The sequence below is a fragment of the Euleptes europaea genome, chromosome 15, assembly GCF_029931775.1.
Source record: "Euleptes europaea isolate rEulEur1 chromosome 15, rEulEur1.hap1, whole genome shotgun sequence".
NCBI classification, from domain to species: domain Eukaryota; kingdom Metazoa; phylum Chordata; class Lepidosauria; order Squamata; family Sphaerodactylidae; genus Euleptes; species Euleptes europaea.
Window position 1 is genome coordinate 23,103,259 of NC_079326.1, and position 19,808 is coordinate 23,123,066.

The following is a 19,808-nucleotide window of genomic DNA, read 5'->3' on the forward strand; positions in this document are numbered from 1 at the left end:
CTACTAAAACCAAAGTGGCTTCTGGTTGGTTGGACTGTGAAAGTATATTTGAAATGGATCCAGAACCCACTTCTCATGGCTGTTCCAGAGAGCTTTGGGGAGCAATCTGAGCCTGGGCAGAGGGGGAATACCTGTGGATGGTGATTTTAGACCCTTTTAATGTTTTTATCTGTTGTTTATAATGCTTGTTTTATAAAATTGTTTTCACATTGTTGTTACCTGCCTTATTAGTTTAATAGCTCTGCAAAGTTCCAAATGGTGAGGCTCGGCATCTTCCTAGGATGAACAATGCAATTTCAACCATATTTACCAAGAAATAAAGCCAAAGCTGCTTGTTGGGGCCTACTCTAAGTAGGTAAATAGAGCAATATCCTGCTAAGATGGGTTTTCATAATGTAATGAAAAAAAGATGACAAGAAAAGATTCAGTGGCAAACAATGTTTCCCTTTTATTTATCATCAGCAAATGCCTTGGAAGTCTTCTGTCACTAAATTATGCATCAATAATACTATTTTAAAAGAAAGAAGAAGCACCAGCAAGTATCAGAGGTGTTTGATGTTTTAAGAAAAATTGAAATATTGATGAAATATGAGAAGCAAACACAGTATCTAGATTGCAAACTCAGCTCTCAAAAGTCAGAAATAATTACTGTAAGATCAGGAATCTTCCCAGTATTTCCAGTTGGGATGTGGTTTGAGTCGGATCCTCACTGGAATATTTGTAACTGTCCTCAGTCTAAGAAAGGTTCTTATTTAGAAAATATACTTTCTCCCTATTTGGAGATCTGCGTGGTATGATAAGATTCATTTGATGAAATAGAGGATTTACATGAATATACCAGACTCTTTAGTCGCCGCTGCCATGGACACAAGCCACGTGCAGCCCATCAAGCTGGCAAGAGTGACCAAAGTGCTGGGCCGGACTGGCTCCCAAGGCCACTGCACGCAGGTCCAGGTGGGATTCATGGATGACACCAGTCGCTCCATCATCCGCTACGTGAAAGGCCTGTCTGGGAAGGAGACGTTCTGACGCTCCTGGAGTCGGAGAGGGAGGCCCGCCGCTTGCGCTGATCCTGCCCTGCCCGCTGTGTTCCCCCACCCCGTGGCTTCTGAATCCTTGAGCATGGCCTGTTGCGCCTTCCGGCTGAGGACTGCTGAGACGGGATGAATATACCAGTGTGTATACCTGTTCACATCTAAAGCAAATAATGAAAGGTACATGTAGGGTTGCTAACCTCCAGGTACTAGCTGGAGATCTCCTGCTATTACAACTGATCTCCAGCTGATAGAGATCAGTTCCCCTGGAGAAAATGGCTGCTTTGGCAACTGAACTCTATGTCATAGAGTCTATGGCATTGAAGTCCCTCCCCTCACCAAACCCCGCCCTCCTCAGGCTCTGCCCCAAAAACCTCCGCCGTTGGCAAAGAGGGACCTGGCAACCCTAGGTACATGTGTTGCCAGAACTAGAATGCACACAAATTGTGACAAAATAGCCCAGCTCATCTATGTGGGTGGGTGTTTTTTTTTTTTTTTTTTTAGAGAATGTAGGTGGGAAGCATTTGGACTTTGTGAACATAGTAAACTTTTCAATAACCAAAATGTACAGGTTCATGCAACTCAAATCTGAGCCCTTTTATTCAAAAGTGAAAAGCATTTAATTGCTGGAACAGACTCCTGTTTTGGATATCATGAATTACAGAAGCCCAAATGCTGGCACTTTTTGGACATGCTGTAAGAGCCAATGCATGCACAGAATTTCCACACTTCAAAAGTCTTCCCTATTCAGTTTGGTAGAAGGGGAAACTGCCACCTTCCCTGAATTAAATGGGAAGCCTGCACCGTTGAAATGAATGGCTTCCTGCAAGAGTAGAACTCCATCATCAGAACACCTGTAGAAAACTGGACTGCAGGAATGAAGAAAAATAGTATTTTATTTTGGTACTTCGTGTAATTTTTAACAAAGTTCCATGTTTGTCCAATTTCTTTTCTGCCACAATAGCTTCCAAATTCCCATGCCTATATTTTAGGTTTACGTTATGATGTGGATGACATCTCCCCCATCTGTGTTCCATATGGTGTTATCTCCAATAACCCAGTTCTTTACAAGCCACCCTGGCTTCTATCTCACATTCAGTTTAGTTAATGTACTCACCATCCTGTTAGCTCAATGAAAGCTGTTGTGAAAAACAGCCTTGAGATTGCTGCTAATCTTGGCTCTGGCAGTGTACTTGCAGGGACTTTGTGTAAATTTCCGTGTTTGGTGCTACATTAAAAACCCCTACTGAGTTCTACTTCAGTGGTTTAGTGTACAGCATTGCCAGGACTATGACTGAGCCCAGCCCTGGAATCTCCTCCTCAGAGCATGAAAGGAACACCTTTACCAATGGCAAGAAAAATCCTCTGAAGTTCAGCAGCAACAAACCTATAATAACTCTTTAGTGTTTCTCAGCCCCATGATGATCTCGCACTATGATCCACAATTTAAGTGTATCAAAGGAATACAGCAGCATAGTACTTCATTTCTCAGTACCCTGAACTCATATACACCATGGGAAATACCATCACTAAGCAATAAAAACTATCGGCCACAGAAAGCAAGAACTGTGGGATTTTCTTTGTTATAAACAACAAATAGTAACCAGACCATCTTGTACTTGGGCAGCAGGACCAACACATCATTTTTATAAGTCTGAAAAGTGGGTTTCCCACCACCACACCTATTTCTAACACAGACATACAATCTCATGAGACATAAAGAAAACAATCTATTTTATTTCTGAAATGTTATAAATCAACCACATCATGGTAATGGGTTCTCAGCCTAGAAGAAGAAGAGTTGGTTTTTCTATGCTGACTTTCTCTACCACTTAAGGGAGACTCAAACCAGCTTACAATCACCTTTCCTTCCCCTCCCCACAACAGACACCCTGTGAGGTGAGTGAGGCTGAGAGAGAGTGAGTAGCCCAAGGTCACCCAGCTGGCTTCGTGTGGAGGAGTGGGGAATCAAACCCGGTTCTCCAGATCAGACTCCACCGCTCCAAACCACCACTCTTAACCACTGCACCATGCTGGCCCAAGCCTCCTGGAACTAGGGCTGCCAGTAAGGTTGCTAGGCCCACCCTGGCAACCAGCATGATACCAGGGAGTGAGGTCATGGGGGCAGCCATGTTACTTCTGGGAAAACAAGGTAAAACTCACAATTTTACTATAGAGTTTCTGGTGATTCGTAATGAGGTGTGACATCACTTCTGTTTTTCCCCACAAGTGACATTGTGCCATCACTGATAGCATTTTAAACACACACACCCCTTGTCATCTGCTGGGGATCTCCTGCCCCCATTAAGCATATGGCAACCCTAGTGGCCAATTTGCCTGCTATGGTAGATAACCTCCCATCTCTGCACTCCAGGCTTCTACCACTGCTCAATGGAGAAGCAGGAGCAAAAATGGGGGATTAGCATCACAGCATCATACAACACTCTAGGAATCTCTCAAATCTCCGTGGTTTCCCAAATCTCTTTGGTAAAAAAAATCTCTGTGGTGGAGTTTGGAGAAATTCCCGGAGTGTCACAGTTACGGTGACATCACTTTCAGGTACACAACTGGAAGTGACATCACAGCACTGCATCCCACTGGTTTTCTCAGTTTTCACCTCCCTTTAAGGTTTTGGGGGTTGTAAACAGAAGGACGACAACCCTACCTGAACACCCCATACCTAGATAAAGTGTATGCATTCTCTCTTAAAACTGGGCTTTGTTGGGCAGGGAAAGGGTGGAATCAGATGATTATTTATGGCCCAACTATCTTTAAAAAAAGGTTTCTAGTCCTTGATTCCATAATTTGTTCCATGCATTTGCTACAGCAGAAGATCCCATGTTTGACTTTTAAGCCTCCAATTTGTTTGACATTGATGTTCCAGACCAGAAGAACAGGTTCCTGGGGCTTACCTAGAGCCCTGTTTGTCGACATGGGCAGGGGAGGAAGGATGCAGGAAGCAGCTGGCCAGCATCTCCTCAGGGTGGCGTCTGAGGACGAGCAGTGTTTTTGCCCCTTCATTCGTGTGTTTCTTTTCAAATACTTTGTTTACATTTACATCATTTGCTGCATTTCAGCTTTTGTAAATGCCTTTTGTCCCTGAGCCTCAAAGCAGATTACACAATTTAAAACAACCCAATAAGAACTGTGTATTGCATATAATAATCAATGTGATAAAATTGAAAGCTTCCACTACTACTGCCTCCCCTTGGAGCTGTGGTCTCTCTCTGTTCTTTCCTCCTCTTGCCTCCATCCACTTTTCTCTTTCCTCCTCTTGCCTCCATCCACTTTTCTCTTGCTGGCTCAGTCTCACTCTCAGTCCTTTCCTCCACTCCTCCTTTTCCCTCTTGCAGGCACAGTCTCGTTCCCTCTTTCTCTATCATCTCTGGCCCTGTTGCAGCTTCCCCTTTGTCTACTGCAGCACACTGTGACAATGCTTCCCAGGGTTGCTAGAGAACCCTTGTGATGGCCATGTTGAGAATAAGATATAATGATATGCACATTTTGCCTATCTCCGGATAGTAATCAAGCCTGGACATTCTGTTATCAGCTGGAGTTTTCTAATTGTCTTCAAGGGCAGGCCTATGTAGAATGCATTGCAGTAGTCTAGCCTCACAGTTACCATGATACAGATGCATGTGGCCAGGCAGTCCAAGCCAGGGGACAGAGCTGCCCTCTAATCTAAAGAAAGATGGAAGTCTTCCTGAACAGCATCACCTCTATCTTGACAGGATTCAATTTCAGTTTGTTCACCCCTAACCATTTAACCACCATCAGGACAGCAGTGCCCACAACAGCAGTCCAGACAAAGAAGTGTAGTGCTGCCCCCCCAGCACTAGACTTCTTTGTCTGGACTGCTGTTGTGGGTGTCTTAATGACATCCAACTCCAAAACCCTCAGTGATCTCCCCCAAGGGCTTTAGATAAAGATTAAACAGTATGGGGAATAAACCTGAGCCTTGTGGGACTCCGCAGGACAAATTACAGAGACACACCAATGACAGCAAATTTCCAACAGCAACCCTTTAATTCCAAGCATAAGGAACGATTCAAACCAGTCCAATGCACACCCCTTGATACCTATGTCTACCTCTAAATGTCCCAGCAACATATAGACTTGACTGACATGGGTATCTTCTTTCATCCTACTGTCTATCTCATTCCAACGTTGCCTCATTGCCATTCTGCATATTCTTTGCAAATACATTTTGGCTTTTTTTTTAATGGATATTGAAACCTCCTAAAAACTACTCTTGAACTAATATGTAATTCTCATTCTATTAGGGATGGCTGGACTTGACTTTATAACCTCTCAAGTGCAGTAAAATCACTGGAGTAAAACGTAACGGCACTCAGGGCTGGAAATATATGTAAAGTTTTTCAAGGCTGTTACTTTTTCAATTTTGAAACGCATCAAATAATTAAACTAATTAACATGCTACCTTTTGCTTCATTTAAAAATCCGCTTCCACCTGTTTAAAGCTTTGGGTAAAAGCTGTTAAAGTACAAACCACTACATGGCAAAGAACTATTTGGCTATGTTGCAGGAGTCTACAGATTTTGTCTGCCCTTGGTTGCCAGCCATTACTTGTGGTTATCCACAGTCGTGGGTAACCCCCAAGCCTTCTGGAAAATGCAGACAATTTGGAGGCCCAGAAGTACCAACTTCTCTTTGCATGCATTGCTTTGCAGACTCTTGTTTCTTCTGAATGCCTTGAAAATGACACACACACACACACACACACACCCTCTATGATCAGAACGGGTCCACTGCACAAGTTTAATAACTGACTATATTCCAAGAGTGTAGGCACTGACTGTCACCCAGAGTATGGCACTTTTTGCCAAATGTCTGGTACTACCAGCTTAGAAAGCTGAAAATCCGCACAATTAGAGTTGCCAGCTCCGGATTGGGAAATACCTGGAGATTTGGGGGGGGGGAGCCTGAGGAGGGTGGGGTTTGGGGAGGGAGAGGGACTTCAATGCCATAGAGTCCAATTGCCAAAGTGGCCATTTTCTCCAGGGGAACTGATCTCTATCGGCTGGAGATCAGTTGTAATAGCAGGAGGTCTCCAGCTGGTTCCTGGAGGTTGGCAACCCTACCCACAATCCAAAATTGTGTGGTAGAAACAGTTGATCTGTCTTCTAAGGAAGGAATTGCTTACAAAGAGGTTTTTTCAAACATTTGGAAGAATCTGGAAAGCCTCAATAAGTTTTCTGCTGATACATGCATCCAGCCAGCAGGCCTTGCCCTGCTCATTCTTCTTGCTTCCCTTTTTCCATGTGTGTGTTTGTATCTTTCCCTTTCTTGTATGTCTGCATCTAATATTAAAAGCACGTTGCAGTGATGCTACTGTTGCATGAAGAAGAGGAGATTGTTGTTGATTGATGACCTGGACATATAAATGCTACTTATATTTGCTGGAAATTGTTATTATTCTTGCTTTCTTGAATGTACTTTTCGTGTTTCTTTTTTAATCTAAACACTCAATAAAATGCTTAATAGCGAAAATGATGACATAGAGTCAAATCTATACAGGCATACCTCGGAGATATTGCGGGTTTGGTTCCAGACAACCGTAGTAAAGCGAATGTCGCAGTAAAGCGAGTCACACAACATTTCTGGTTTCCCAGTGATATAAAATGGATTTTTTACACTATTCTGTAGTCTATTAAGTGTGTAACAACATTATGTCTAAAAAAAACAATGTACACATATTAATTAAAATACTTTATTGCTAAAAATGTGGCACAGAGACACGAAGTGAGCACATGCTGTTGGGAAAATCATGCCAATAGACTCGCTTGATGCAGGGTTGCCACAAACCTTCAATGTGTAAAAAACACAGCATCTGCAGAGCGCAATAAAGCAAAGCACAATAAAACAAGGTGTACCTGTGTATTTCAGCAGAGTATATTATTTTCTCCATGGTGGTCTATTCTCTCTCCCTTCATGCGAACTTTGTTTCCTGACATCTGCCAAGCATGGTACAAAGTGAGACACTGACAGTTATTCTTCCTTATGTCCTTTGATCTGTACCATGCATGAAGGGAGAGGGCCCTTCTTTCATTCCATTTCTCTCTAAGCGTGGAGACCTCAACAGAAGGGGGATAGGGTTGCCAGGTCCTTCTTCACCACTGGCGGGAGGTTTTTGGGGCGGAGCCTGAGGAGGGGAGGGACTTTAATTCCATAGAGTCCAATTGCCAAAGTGGCCATTTTCTCCAGGTGAACTGATCTCTATCTGCTGGAGATCAGCTGTAATAGCAGGAGATCTCTAGCTAGTACCGGGAGGTTGGCAACTCTGGGGGGAGGGGAGTAAGTAGTCTCACACAGTCACCAGGAACAGTTTTTTTTTGCTGTTGGCAGTGATCTGGTGACTGCATTTGTAGATCCATGCTTTGTTGAGTTTTGCGGGTGTACCGTTATTCTAGAAGACTCCTGACAACAGGATATTTGAAAAATTCTGGACTGTGATTGCATTCTTTGGTCCAGCGTAATCATACTCATTAATATGGAGCATATTTCCAGTTCCAGCTTTGTTCTCACATTCCCTAATGAGAACTGCCCTTCACCTATCAACATTAATGGAAGAGTTTGGGGGTGATCTAGCCTTGGCCCATCCTGATTGTAAGTCCAACAATGTCAGTGGTTTAAATAGGGTGGTTAATCAGCATTAAGTGATCTTGACAACGTGCCCTCCCTTGCTGAGGGAAGGAGATTCTCAATCAAGTTGTCTGCTCTAAAGCTGCTCCTGTCACCTTTAATTCTTCAACTTGGAAAAGTTCATCTCAATGCCATCATGCCCCAAACTTGGTTCAACTTTGCTTTGCTTTTCTCTGAAGAGCTCTGTGCCTTGAGATAGTGGACAGCCAGAACTCCCTCAGCTAAATTGCCTGGAGGAAGGTTGTTTCTAAAGCATTCCAAACTCGCAGTTGATGAGAAAGATGAGGAGGCTACAGCAAAAACACAGGAAGTCGAATCACAAATTATAGTCCTGCTTTCCTCGTTTTTTATTTAAGTATGAACCGCCTTTGAATCTCAGGGAAGCCAGAATAGTGAGTGTGGAACAGCAAGAAAAGACCTCCCAGACATAAAACAAAATGTGAGTTTTCTTCTAATAATCCTTTTTTGTCCTTCAGAGGAATCCTGTGAGATGCAAGTCAGCCATTGTGTGAGCTTCATGGGTGAGCAAGGATTTGAACCTGAGTGCTAATCATGAGACAGAAAAGTATCCATGCATAGGACCATGTATGTAATGCTTGGTTTGTAATAAATTTCTTTATCTCATCTAATTTGTACAGCTGGTTAGGTGTTTCAGAGACTGGCCTTTTTATTGTGTGTCAATAATGTGACTAATAGAGCAGTTACTAAGTGAATATAGGATAAAGCCTTTTTATGCTCATAACTAGGGCTGTCAAAAAAAAATTAGGTACAGTTCAGATTCGGCCGAATTTGGCCCTTGTGGGTTCGGGACGTGCCGAAGTCCAAACTCACCCGATTCGGATCCGTTAAATTCAGCGAAAAATTAAAGTTCGGGAAAATATTCGGCCGAATATTGCCAGTTAAAGTCAAAACAATGAGTCTCGGGCAGCGGCTGCAGGGAGAGGGGCATATTTTGAGCGGGACGTCCAAAACTTTCATCATTGCTTATTTTGACCCTCACTGAAAGGACCGCCAATTGTGGTAACGATGGGTTCCTAGGGAGGCGAGATATGGATCCGGGAAACCCCCCCCCATTGCCCATCGCAAAGCATAGAATAGACCGTCCGTGACTCGGCTGCATTTTCAAGTTAGAACAAATGATGCAATGCAACACATTGGACTCAGAGAGCCCACGCAATTCAGAGACTGCATCCCGGGGTGAGGCGCGAAAGATAAGCATTGCACGACTAAAAGTGGTTGAAGGAAGGGAAATACATTGGCCCCCCTTCCTTTTTTCTGTGTGTTTTCTCCTGTCTATATCTTCCACTTTGAGTTGTGGCCGCTGCCCAGCGGCTTTTGACAAGCCCCGGTTGCAAAGATTGGAGGGGGTCGGGGGCGAAAGTAACGCGGGATTCACGACCAGTAAACGCGACTTCCCCTGCCTTTCCGAATGAGGTCCGTGGTTGCCTAAGCCGTTTGATGAAGAACATGGATCACAGGCTGCAAGCGCTGCGCTCCAGCTCGCTGTCCACGTTACGGACAGCCTACTAACTGAGTGAAGAAGCTGCCCGCCCCAAGTGGTGGTGGGGGCTTCGGAAACATCACTGTAAGGTGATGGTCCCCCCCCCCCGCAAAAGACGGACATCCGACTCAAAGGCCAACCTTCTTTTTAATTCAGAAAACCAGGTACCATCCGCTTAAGTGAAAGCAACCTTGTTTGACAGCTGTCAAATCGCCGGCCGCGGTCAGAGACCGATCATGCTCCCGGCCGTGAAATTGACATGTGCCAAACCCTCTGGTCCAGACCAGTGTTCGTGACAGTTCTGTCTGTGGCGACTGGCGAGGCAGAAGTACCCTACACCTCCCCAAGGAGTTGCAGTAGCAGAATAATGTTAGACCGTGATAACAATTGTCCTTGTGGCGGGGTGAAACGGAAGCTCAGCCAGGCCAGCTGTCAGTCACTAACCCCAGCGCCCCAATCTCTGAGAAACGGTTTTGGGAAAGGAAGAAGGGGAGAACGGAAAGCTTTGCTCCCCACCTCCCTCTCCCTCTCCCCCTCCCCCTCTGAGGAAGTGTTTTCTCAGTGTGCTTTAGACTTTCAAATCTCCCTCCCGGCAACTCCCGTCATTCCCCATCCCCACCCCTACACGCCGCACGTAGCTCCGCCCCAGCACTGGTCCTCGTGCAAGAAAATGGCGGCGAGAGCAAGACGCGCCATTCAGTGGAGGGGCGTTGAGGTGGAGGAGATGTTAAAAATTATTGTCCAACGTGGACTGGCCTTTAAGGTAACCTTCACCGACCTCCCTCAACGCCCCCTGTTTACGAGGGTGGCGCGACTTCTCACCCGCGCGGGATACGCGCAGAGGAGCGCGGCAGCCTGCCACCGAAAGTTCAACCTGCTCTACAACTCCCTCATGAGATACGAGATGGAGGGGGGGAAAGACCACCCCACTACGAACGGCTGCTGGAGGTTTGCGATGCGTCCCACACGGAGATTGATGTTCGTGTGGGTGAGTCAATCGCTTTACCTAGATCTTTTGTTTTGAAGAAATGGGCTTGTTTTGTTGGACTAATGACACATTAGGGACCAATAACGCACATTTACACAGTTAAATGGGAACATCTGGTCCTGCCTCAGGCTTTTATTCCACCTTCAGGTTACCTTGTAGTTCCAGGTTGAGTCACTTCTCCCCTCTCAGTTTTGGATTTGCATTTGAAAGCCCTTTGACATATCCCGGGGTGTAAGCTTTCAAGAGTCCAAGCTCCCAGCCTCAGACCAAGGGGATCTTAAGACATGACACTCTGCAAATCTGGTTGGTCTTCAAGTTCAAGGTGCTTATGGAATGCAATTGAATGACCTCGCCCTCCTTCATTCTCCCTTTCAGGGCATTTTCTTTTGTGGAATTCCCAACTCTAACTTCCCCTTCTCTGCATTCTGGTGAACCTCAGTCACCTTTGCAAAACCACGGTTAGGGTTGCCATGTGCAGGTTAGGGTTTCCCTGGAGAATTAGGGGTGGAGCATGAGGAGGGTGGGGTTTGGGGTGGATGGGCATTCCTTGGGTTAAGGTGCCATTGAGAAGACCTTTCACAGTTGCTGTTTTCTCAGTGTGCTGGAGATCAAATGTGATATCTCCAGCTACCGCCTTGAAGATGGATAACCCAAGCACTCTTCAAACCAGACCCTGCACCCTCACACCTCCTGCCCACTTGCCACCGCTGTGTCACCTTCTCATCCCAACCTCAACTCTGCACAGGAGATTCTATCATGTTCCTACCTTCTTCTATTCCTAAGCATCAGATTCACAGGCACTCAAGCAGCGCCGTGAAGGGAGGACAATTTCATATTCTTCCCATCGTGGTAGCTGGCCAATGATGCAAGGAATTAATTGGTTTTATTTTTGCCCCCGCATCATGGACAGAGAAGGTCCAAGCTTCTCCTCCCAGCTCCATCCAAGCCTTGTGGAATAATTTTCTGGAAGTTACCACTTCCTGGTTTTTGTGCAGCATGCATGTTGATTATTGTGTCAGATGAGCTCTGGTCTTCCTGATAACCTAGAAAGATTTGGTTTCTCCCTTCTGAAATGTTTGCACTCTCCAAGTGAGTGCATGGTATGAACCAAAGAAGGTGAATGTGTTAAAACAGTGCTTTGTATCATGGGCCAGGTATGAGGACACCACAGGGAAGCATATACAAGAGTTATTTACTTTTTTTTAGGCGGCATCATATTCATGGCCAATTTTAATGCACAAGGCAGGGTACAATGTTTCCCTCAACTTGGGATCTCTCGCATTTAATGCCCCTTCTCATATCATGAGCATTTGGCCATCATCGCAGAGTGTTGATCTCCTGACCCGGGATGCAGACATCATACCCTCAATGGAAAATTTGGCATTTTGAGGGGTGGGTGGGATCTCAATTGGGACGGCCACTTAAATCCTCCCCTTACCACTGCTCCCCCAGTGTTGTGAAGTGTTGATTGTCTCTGCCCAAAATGTTCCCGGCTTGGAGCGACGATTTAATGAACCGGCATGCTTCCAGAGCGCATCATAATGAGTGAATCAACATCAAAGGATTCAGCAGGGAAAGACTAACCTACCTGCTGAACTTTCCAATGAGAATGCCACATTACTAAACAGTTTGAGCCAATGTCTGGAATTGGATAAATTAACAGGGGTTGCAAGCCACCATTACAACTCGTCAAAGTGGGCAGCAACACAACGCTAACTCGCACATCTTGAGAGGAAGTCAAAGAGTGGCACTGAGTGCAATTTCTGGGTGGCCTTGCATTATAGTAACCATGCTCCTTCTCTCTCTCCATCTCCCCACAGAGGAGGAACACCGAAAAGCCATGGCGGGGTGCCAGGGCATTTATCAGTGGCTCCACGAGCGGTGAGTATGGAGGTTACGCTGGGTAGAACCGTTATATGAAATGTTACCATCCCCCCGTTTGGCATCATTTCACATACCTTAAAGGCCCACTTTCTGTGCCCCTTTCCATCTGCCTCCGACCCTCCCACGGCTTTAAATACACAGTGTGTGTCTCGGACTGTGTCCTGCCCTGCAGTTAGCGGAGACACAGCGAGCCTATGAGCATCTGCCCACACAGCATGCTTCCCCCATGAATAGCCGCTTCTTCATGTCACAATGTCATAGTCTGGTCTTTATGTCAATTGAAAGTATTGATCCATTAACAAGGCCAAGAGTCCAGTAGCCAACTGGATTTTGGTGGCAGCTCAGGTCAGCCAACGCGTTGCCCACGGAAGGATTGTGACTGGCATTGCGTGCCCCCCCTTCCAACATAGTAAATTAGCGACCTGACATGTCAACACTACTGTCTTTCCCCCCCCCCTCTGCAGTGGAAAACCTAGAGCAATGCGTGGTGCACCTGGAGGAGGAGCGGCGCCAACCAGAACCACGGGGAAACTGAGGAGAACACAAAGTGAAAAATTATTTTTATGTTTCTAAATGTCTGGGTTAAAATGTTGTGATCATGAGGTTTTTTAAATTGTTGAGTTCTAATAAAGAAAAATTTAATCATTTGCATTAAACACATTTACTGATTAAGACAGATTAGGTTACAGACATTTCCCCAATGTGTCCTTTAAAAAAAAAAAAAAGGTGAGAAGCCTCAAAGTTTAGCCTCCTTGCTTGGGCAGCTCTATAAAGCGTTTTATTTATAACAGTAATCCAATGTGGGGTTTTCAAGATTGAGAGCTAAACTTGACTAGTCCACCATGAGATGGTGATCAGACCAGGGGGGGCAACAAACACCCACGTTGAAACCATTAAGGGAAGGCCTCAGAGCAATGGGGGGAGGGGTTTTATTGCGCCTGTGTCCAGGGCAGCCCTCTCCGCAACACATCAACAAGCAGCGTGCAGACGGCGGAGCTTTTCAGTGTGGGTGCCCACGGTGTCATCACTGGCCTTCCTGTTCAGGGACCCACCCCCCACCCCCCAGAAGCATGGTGAACGTTGATGGGTACGGCCCACACCATGCTGTGGGGCCTTTGGAGCTGGGGGGAAAACAGGGAATGTGTGCCTTTGGAACTAATGGGTCATGAGAGGCGTGGAAGCTCACGCAAAAGATCAGGCCCACACTTCAATTAGATGACGCTCAGTGATGGTGGAGGCTTCCAGGATGGCTCACGCCAGAAAGGAAAATCTGACTTGTGAAGGAAACAAAAAAAAGGGCACATGAAGAAGGGAAACTGATTGCCAAACAGCCCCAAGTCTGCAGAAGTTAGTCCTTTAGTAATGAGACGTTTTTCTCCTCCTGCAAAATCAGATCGGGGATGATGCGTGATGCAAGCTTCTGGACTTGAATCAGGAACAGTGGTGGGGAGCAGACCAGAAGTGGCTGCAGGCCTAATTCTTGCACAGACGTTCATCCCCCCTCAGCCCACTCCCAAAAAGTAAAATGGCAAGTCAGGAGCAGTGCACGTGAAGGGGTCCCCCTTATGCTCTGTGTTGTTAGAAAGTGTGGAGAGAATTCCTGACCTGACACATGACTGTTGGGGGAGAAAACAGGCGGGGGAGGGCAGGACTCTGATAAAGTCTCACCTTTCTGTGCCTGAAGCTTGGGTGGAGTAGAAGCCTCCAGGTTGGCACCCAGCAGAAAGAAAAACCAGAGCTCATCAGGGATGCAAAAAATCATACAGAGAAGGTGATTAGACAGGTGAGAGAGCTTTATGAGTTTGAGTCATTACTGTAGATTTAGACCTCATTTTGGGGTGTCAGGGGTCAAATAAGTCTGGAGAGGGGAACTGATGCTCTATCCTGTCCATGTTTTAATCGGGAAAGAGCGCTTCACCCAAACCCCACCGACACTGTCCACGAGGACATGCAGTCACAACACGCTTGTGCTCACCTCATGCTTCCTCAGTGTCCAGGTCGGGGAAGCCAAACAAGGGCAGGTTGACCTTTAGGAATGCCAACTGCTCAGTGTGCCAGGGTGCCAGGCTTGCGCGTTGTGGGCGAAGAACTTCACCCAAATGTGAAAAAAGGCGCTCACTCTGGACGCTTGTTGGAGGGCAGGAGAGGAGCCTCTGGGCCACGAGAGCGAGGTCCGGCCAGACTGACTGTTTCGCGGCCCAGTAGCTCAGTGGACACATCATCTGCGACTCATAGGGCTCTGAAAGGTACTCCCTCACCATCGCTTCTCCCGTGTCCTGTCTCCTGCGCCTAGACAACACCTCGGAGGGGCCAACTGCCCACCCGATGACATCCATCTCGATCGCCATCGAGGTGGTGGCCTGCAGGGGGACGGCACGAGATGATGAAGGCGGGGGATGGGCAACAAGGGAGTCGTCCCCCTTCTCCACCTCCTCAGTGGCAATCCCCCTTTGGGCCCGCAATCGCTCCACACGCTCGGAGAGCTCGTCTCTCCAGCGCAGAAGCTCGCTGGCCCGCTCGGCAATGCTGCCCTTGATGCGCGGGTCGCACATGCTTGCCAACATGTAGACCGGCTCCTGGGTGACAGGCAGCAGACGGTTGGACACACCGTCCCGAAGCCTGTTCACTAGGCCAGACACGGCTGTAATATCTCCACGTTCCTCATACTGCTGCAGAAAAGCACTCATCCTCGCATGGAGCCTGTGGGCCATGGGGGTGAACAGAGCCAGCGTCGCCGTGTCAGACGAGAGCATCTCTGTGCAATGCTTGAAGGGCTCAAGCACTTCCACAGTCTGAGCGATAGTCTGCCACTCACGTTGGTTGAGCTGCCGATCAGACACCACGGAATCTGATTCGAGAAACAGTGCCCTGAGGGCCCTCTTCTGCTCCACCAAACGCTCGAGCATGGCGTGAGTGGAGTTCCAGCGCGTGTCGACGTCACCCTTCACACGGTGCTCGGGCACACCTTCTCGGACCTGCATCTCACGCAGTGCGTAGTTGTCCTTCGGACTGTGCGAGAAGTGACTCGCAAGCTGCCGGCATTTCACCATGAGCTTCCGGAAGTCGCGAGTCGGCTCATCCTGCTTGGATTCCGGTTGGGATCCGAGGCCCAGGGCATCTTTCACCACGAGGTGGAGAAGGTGGGCCGCACAGTAGATCCGTGCCTCAACGCCCAATTGCCCTGCCGCCGCCCTGATGTTGGCGCCGCCATCCGTCACCATGAATCCCATGATGAGTTCCCTGCCTAACCAATTCTGTATGTGTGGCTTCAGGACGGCGACTATGTTGGCCGCCGTGTGCACCTCCGGGAACTCCTCCGCGTGTAGCATGGCCTTGCAATAGCCGGCCCGGTGCCAGTCTCCCTGCCTAACGCCGCCCACCCTACCCCCACCCACGAGGTCCTGTGGTTGCCACCAATGCGCGGTGAGGAAGATGAAAGATTCCGCATTCAGACTTGTCCAAATGTCGGATGTGAAGTGCACAGTCCCACCGGCAGCGCGCGACAGCTGCTCCCTCACATGCGCCCTTGCGCCCTCGTACAATGATGGCACAATGGATGTTGCCATAGTATTGCGAGAAGGTAACTTGTACCAGGGCGCAAAGAATTGGATCAGTCTCCGGAAGCCAACCTTCTCTACAACACGATAGGGCAGATCGTCCACGGCAATCATTTCGCCGAGCAGACGAGTGCCCTTTTTCGTGGCTGCTCTGACCCCACCTCTCAGCATCCTACAGACGCCATCCCCCACACCAAACATCTCTGAAAGACTGGTTTGGCGGCTCTTTTCTACGGGCGTCGCAGCACGGGGCGTGACGGGGAGAGCACCAGACGATGGCGGTGTACTGGCCGCGGGCCCCTTTGCCAGCGAAGTACCAGCCTGTCTCTCCTCCTGGAGCAGCACCGTGTTGTGGTGCTTCCGGAGATGGTTCCGGAGTGCGGTGGTCGAGAGATGCTTGAGATCTTTCCCTCGACTCACCCGCGCCCTGCAGAGCTGGCACTCGGCAATGCGGGGATCATCCTCTGCCACCTGGAAATGCTTCCAGGCCGAGGATGTGAAGTGGCTCCCATGCGGCTTGTCCGCGGAGGTTGCCGCAGGAGCAACCTGCCTGGAGGTGCTCGGGGCAGATTCGTGGTGTCTAGGGACCTTGGGGGGAGGGGACGGCGGGGGAAGGGTTTGAGATGGCTCCAGCACCAACACAAACTCTTCCTCTTGCGACTCCTCCACCCTCTCCTCACATTCCCTTGTTTCCAAACTGCTGCTGGGAGTTGGAGAAGCAGGCAAAGTCGGCGGGCTGTCCATCGACCGTGCAAACTCCTCCACCACCTTTCTTGAAGTGGGGGTGAGATACCTCAATGCATCGGCATCAAAGCATTCAATCCCCAATTCCTCCCCAGACAGCACCCCCTCCTCCTCCTCCCGCTGCTGCGGGACAGGCTCCTCCATGTCAGCAATAGGAGGAACAGGAGGAGGTACGGTCTGGACAGCAGCAGCAGTCCCTCGTCCAGTGCCAGCATCACCTGTCTTCACCTGTGCAGGTGTGGCAGCTGCGGAGTCACCCTCTGAAAAGTCGATCCGCCGCTGTACCCTGGAGGGTGCCACCGAAGCTGATCTCCGCACAGGGCGGGGGTGAGCCGAAGCCCTCCCCTCCCCTCCACCCCTCTGGTCTTCTGCAGCGCTTTCCCCCCGGGCCCCTGTTTCCTGGACGCCTGGCACTCATCTTTCCCCTTGGCAAAACTGGTACGCTAACTGTGGGAAAGGTTCACTGTCTAGCTCCCTGTACCTCACCTGATCACTACTTTTATTAACCCTCCCCAAGAGCCAAATGTGCTGGATGAACTCAGGTGGCACCCAAGCACGGGGGAGGGGGTGGGATGGGGGCGCACAAGCCTCTGCGGCGAGAGGGTCCTCGCACCTCCGCACGGAGACCCCTCCTCACCCTTCTCAAGCCAACCTGGGGGGGGGGCTCGGCTGAACCGTGGGACCCCAAGCAAAGCGACCACCCGCACAACTCAAAGACCCCAAGACAACCCAGAGCCAAATGCGCTGGATGAACTCAGGTGGCACCCAAGCACGGGGGAGGGGGTGGGATGGGGGCGCACAAGCCTCAGTGGCGAGAGGGTCCTCGCACCTCCGCACGGAGACCCCTCCTTGCCCTTCTCAAGCCAACCTGGGGGGGGCTCGGCTGAACCGTGGGACCCCAAGCAAAGCGACCACCCGCACAACTCAAAGACCCCAAGACAACCCAGAGCCAAATGCGCTGGATGAACTCAGGTGGCACCCAAGCACGGGGGAGGGGTGGGATGGGGGCGCACAAGCCTCTACAGCGAGAGGGTCCTCACACCTCCGCACAGAGACCCCTCCTCGCCCTTCTCAAGCCAACCTGGGGGGGGGGGCTCGGCTGAACCGTGGGACCCCAAGCAAAGCGACCACCCGCACAACTCAAAGACCCCAAGACAACCCAGAGCCAAATGCGCTGGATGAACTCAGGTGGCACCCAAGCATGGGGGAGGGGTGGGATGGGGGCGCACAAGCCTTGGCGGCGAGAGGGTCCTCGCACCTCCGCATGGAGACCCCTCCTCGCCCTTCTCAAGCCAACCTGGGGTGGGCTCGGCTGAACCGTGGGACCCCAAGCAAAGCGACCACCCGCACAACTCAAAGACCCCAAGACAACCCAGAGCCAAATGCGCTGAATGAACTCAGGTGGCACCCAAGCACGGGGGAGGGGTGGGATGGGGGTGCACAACGCTCAGCGGTGAGATGTTCCTCGCACCTCCGCAAGGAGACCCCTCGCGCAAGACCGTGGAACCCCAAACAAACCAACCACCCGCACAACAAAAACACCACCAAACACCCTCAAACCAGTTCCGATTGATGAACTCGGGTGGATCTCTCAACTGCAACAATTCTGCTGGCTGGATCTCGCCACCAAAATGGCAAACACTGGGGAAGGGAGGGATGGACAGCAGGCGTTTTAAACTTTCTCTTGGCCAGTTCAAAACTTCAAATCAATGCTCTGATTGGCCAGGAGAAGAATCTGCTGGGCTACCATTGGCCGTGGGAGAAAGCGGGCGGATCAGCTCCTGCGCATGCGTCTCCGCCAAACCACCGAATTTGCCGAATTTACTCCCCGAACACACCGAACATGAAGAGTTCGGGCTCCCGGATTACTCTCATTTTGGAGTTCGGATCCGTCAGAACTGAAAAGCGCTGAATCAAGGAGAATTCGGTTGATTTTCAGTTCGGACCGAACTGAATTGACAGCCCTACTCATAACAATAATTCACAGATAACAATGTGAGTACAAGTTTTATCATGTGAGATCAAACAAACAAACAAACAAACACTTTATTACAGCCTTGCCAGAAAAATACATACAGTTAGTTCAACGGGCAAGTATACTCATATACATACTATATGCTGTTACAACACAATCCTTCTCTCTGGGAACTCAGTCCCAAATAGTCTGAATACATAACTGCATAGCCAATCAGGCGAGATCAACTAGCAGACATTGATATATGTTGATACCTTGAACACAAGCAAGTCTTATTTGAATCTGGCCATAAACATTTGTAAATAAATCAAAATTCTGTATTAGGATCAGACAAATTCTGTGAAAGGAAAAGGCCCCAAATGATGTAGAATCTCATAAACCATTGTCAAAGGGGTTATGCTGTTCTAAATTCTAAAAGAAATATACATCCTGGGTCAATTTGTTTGTGATTTCTTTGTAATATTGCAGTCTTCTTGTGGGAGAAACTCTCTAATTTTAAGAGACATTTATGAAGAACTTCTCCGATGTCAGTTACAGTGAATCTCATGCCCTCTTTTTCTCAAGGCCCATTAGAACTAGCAAATATGTTAAGCAAAATAAATGCAACCACTTTAAAATGCGGGCTAGGTTTTCCCGCTTCCTTTCTTCACAAAGCCTACTTATTTAACCTAACATGCTAAGGAAGTTTATTATAATAATCTGTACTGTCAGAAATACAATGAATTTTAAAATCCAATTGTATTATCAATCAAGAACAGAACAGAATCCTTTTAAGGGTGAAGCCTTTGTTTTGCAATGTCATTATTATAGCTATAATAATTTCTACTGCAAAATTATAGCTATAATAATTTCTACTTGTTTCTAATTGTAGCAGTATAAAATACACCAAGACTTAAACTACAGCGCTGTCTTCTATCATTGCTACTGAGCAGGATATGTTTGCTCCTAAGTCCCCCTTTATAGGTAGGGCAGAGCACAGTACTACAATGGTAGGAAAATCTATATTATTGTAGGAACATCCTTGCCTATTAGGAAGGTTCCCTAATGCTGGCCGAACAACACCAACATAAGAAGCAGAAAGTGGGCTCAGCACAAACATAGGGCAGAGTAGAACTTAGAAGGAACTCTACACTGTCAGGACATGTCACTGTTTCTGAATAAGATATGATGTAGCACCTGCAAAAGAGGTAACTTAAGACAGAGCACTCCCACTGAAGTGAATCAACAGCTCCAAATGACTGCCTCCTCACCTTGGCGTCCTTAAACCCATCAACTGTATGTAGGGTTGCCAACCTCCAGGTACTGCTGAAATAAACAAACAGCACGACGGCTCAATAATTATATATAGTCAACACTCTGTTTTCACTGGTTAATGTTCAATATTAACTTAAGAACAAATATAAACACATTCCCAACAGGAAAAAAATAATCATTAACAATACAGGCATTAAGTTCATGCCCT

The 19,808-nt window shown here is 48.1% G+C and overlaps 1 pseudogene; it reads left to right on the plus strand.

Moving 5' to 3' along the window:
• Positions 1 to 858: 858 nt before the first annotated feature.
• LOC130488005 (40S ribosomal protein S28-like) lies at positions 859 to 1,070 on the plus strand (annotated as a pseudogene).
• The last annotated feature ends 18,738 nt before the right edge of the window (positions 1,071 to 19,808 follow it).